This window comes from Geospiza fortis, unplaced genomic scaffold (assembly GCF_000277835.1).
Source record: "Geospiza fortis unplaced genomic scaffold, GeoFor_1.0 scaffold408, whole genome shotgun sequence".
Lineage (NCBI taxonomy): Eukaryota > Metazoa > Chordata > Aves > Passeriformes > Thraupidae > Geospiza > Geospiza fortis.
Window position 1 is genome coordinate 5,645,762 of NW_005054330.1, and position 357 is coordinate 5,646,118.

A 357-nucleotide genomic window follows, 5' to 3' on the forward strand; every position below is an offset into this window, starting at 1 on the left:
GGGGGGGTGAGGAGACACGAGGAGATGTATTTATACAACAAAATTCTGAAGGCTTAGTACTTGCCTCGTGTCCTCCTTCCTTCTCCTTCCCACGCAAGTACGAGCGCTGCTCGATGGCATCCAGCACCTACAGCAAACCATTTCTGGGTGTCATTAAAAGGACAGAGACATCTGCTCGCACCAGACCGACGTCATTGCTTCCAACTCCGCTCAAAGCTGACAGGAACGCAGCTCCCTCCTTCCCCGGGATTCACCGGCTCGGACGGATCCCGGGCTGATCCCGGGGCAGCGCCGCTCCGCCGAGCCGTGCCCGGCCCCAGGTGAAGGCGGCCGCCCGCTCTCCCTCCGCCCCTCCCG